We start from the raw sequence: 2,887 nt of genomic DNA on the forward strand, positions 1-2,887 counted from the left end.
AGCGCTGTGTGAAATTTATGCAACATGCAGGGAGGGAAGTGGGGAGAAAGCGGGAGGGCATAACGGTATCAGTTTCGTGAATGGCATTTGAGCATGGTTCGGCCAGTGGCCAAGAGAGGGTGCACATGTGAGTAGTGAGGGTACAGGCTCTTGTCGGGAGAAAAATGAGAGGATCTTGGTGGCAAGCGACGCCGCCAACATCAAAGAGGACGTTCTTCGTGTCCTTATCCGTCACCCCTTTGTATTCTTGGGCCACGTAACAACGTATTCGTGGCTGGAAGCGTCAGGCGCAGAACGGGTACACAATGTGCTCGCAAGTATTCATTTTCGTAACACCTTAAAAGCAATTGTTTTACCTCGGTATGATTACTTCTTTCACCGCTATTTGGAGTGTGCTCACCTCTACTGATGATTCCTTGACGTCCTCAGAAAGTACTTCATGTTCCTCTTTGCCTTTTGGATTCTATTTTCCTTTCCCCAAATGCGGTGAAACAAACCGAAAGTGTCTTGTGTTTAACCCTTCCCTCTTTAGTTGTCTTACTTGGATCGAAATGCTACATTTCTGGTCGTTTTTTTTTTTTTGTGAACAGAAACTGTAGATGCACCAAATGCAATCTTCAGTTTGTATCCTCACAAGCAACTGAACGCATTTTGCAGGAAATGTAGGCTAAAAAAAGAAAGTTGGGTGGGCATGGACGGCGTCCGAGATGCTTATCTCCCAGTGATTAGCAGTTTTGCGCAAGCCCACAAGTTCAGCTATCTTTGGAGATACCTACAACGTCCAATTGGGCGTTTCTACAGAAAGGTCACAATACAATAAGAAATTAGTCACAAATAGAATATATGAAGTAAACAAACCAAAAATAAACTAAAGCAAAACAAAGAGAGGAAACCCATCCAGTAAGACTACTAAGGACCGCGTGTTAAAAGGAGCGTCAACTGTTCTTTCCAGACGGTTCCAGTCATGAATGACAAAGGGTTCCATAAAAGTGAGCAAAGCCATTTGTGCGGCAGGTAAGATGTAGAAGGATTTGCGCCGTCAGTGCGCGGTTCAGAAATGAACCAACTAGCCCGGCAAATCCTTTGGCAGTTCTTATGGAAGCTAAATATGTTGTTGTTAGTGGCTATTTATTGGCAATAATAAAATAAAATATGAAGGGAAAAGATGTTGCTAGCCGCGGCATCTGCCATCGAAGCCTGAAGCACCCGAGCGGCGGCTAGCGGGAATAAAATGACACGGAGAGGACAGGGAGAAGGAAAGAAAGGGGGGAGCGATAGAAGAAAGGATAGGGGTAGGGCGGCAATATACACTATGTACAAATACAGGGAGTAAAAATAAAAAAATAAAATAAATGTGCGGTGCTGCCCGCGCACGGTTGTTGAGAGTGCGCGGGCGTGCAAATTGCGTGGAGGAGGGGGCTGCAGCCCCCGCGGTGACTTTCCGGCCGGCACAGATGCGTTGCCCTGAGCCAGTGAGGGCGTCGCGCGGGCCATTGCACGGGCCATGGGGGAGCATAGGTGGTGGTGGTGTAAAACATTTATTTATGCTATGTACAAGACAGGTATTGCTTGGACCGCGCCTGAAGAGCCCGGCCCTCACAATCACTAGGAGGGATCCCTAGTCCGGGGCCCCTGTGGCCTCCGCGGCGGCCCGGGCTCTTGTCACCAGGGCTCGTTGGTCCTGGAGAGCTGAGCAGCCGAGCAGGGCAGCCTCCCAGACCTCTCGGGTGGGGTGGGAAAGCAGGATTGGCAGGTCATGCCCACACCATGCGACACGTGTCCGCCAACACTTCCCCACAGTGTGGACACTCGCCCGAACAGGCCGAAATGAAATGTTTCAGCACTGCCGGGCACAGTACCGTGTTGGTGTAGACGCGAAGAAGCCAACGCTCTTTTGCCTTCTTGAGGCGCGCACATTCACTTGGTCGTCGCAGGCCGGCCGCTCAAAGGTAAATATTTAAATGCCGCGCGCGTGCCGTGTTCTGTCCCGAGGGAAGGAAGGAAAAACAGGATAGAAGCACACGCTCGCCGCTCACTGTACAGATAAGCTGGTGTGCGGGCGCCCAGCTGTAAAATATAGTACCTAGATGTTAATATTTTTATATTTACGAGTTTCATTTTTAAAAGGCTGTGGAAATATCCTAATCGAAGAAATTTACGTACTTAGTGGAGGCGCTGTTAATGCGACGGGCTATTTATGTTTGTTGCACTAAAATTATGGCCGCATCTGACAAAATGAGTTGCGCAATTATTGAAACGTTTTAGTTCGTTGGATCTTGCGAATGTGAATCTCGAATTGCGTATGCATATTCCAGGCCAGGCCGTATCTATTCTCGAGAAAGGCCCTGAACTGCGCACTTTTTCCTGCTTCTCACAAACAGTTTCAATTCTGGAGTAATTTATATCATGACTAATTTTTTACCGCCTCACCTAACACCTGGCTATCCCGCACGACACTGCAATGGGCGTTCATTATGAGGTCTGTTTGACTTCTTGTCCACCTTATGGGCTGTTCCATGCCTCATGTTTGTTATCGCGTTTGGAGATGAGGTGTTTGTAGCCTTTAGATGTATTGATTTCTTCGAATCCTGCCTAAAAGTTTCGCCTCGGCTGCTGCTGGAATCTACGTCATAGTCTCTTCTCTGCTGATCGCGGTGCCTCTTGCTTCTATGCTATTTTCACTTCAAGGTTGCCCACCGGCCCAATACTGCTCTCAGGGAAGAAAGGGCTTGCTAAAACGCAGAGTGAACCATACAAGATTATCGTGCCGAAGGCATGCAAAATTACTTTTCTTGACAACAACAAGTGCAATGTGTTCTGCGTATCTTCATGCGTAGATACGCGCGTTTCAACATACTTCTGAGTTTGGTAAGGAGAATGTAGGCCG

The sequence above is a fragment of the Amblyomma mixtum genome, chromosome 2 (assembly GCF_055824585.1).
Source record: "Amblyomma mixtum isolate Tamu chromosome 2, ASM5582458v1, whole genome shotgun sequence".
NCBI classification, from domain to species: domain Eukaryota; kingdom Metazoa; phylum Arthropoda; class Arachnida; order Ixodida; family Ixodidae; genus Amblyomma; species Amblyomma mixtum.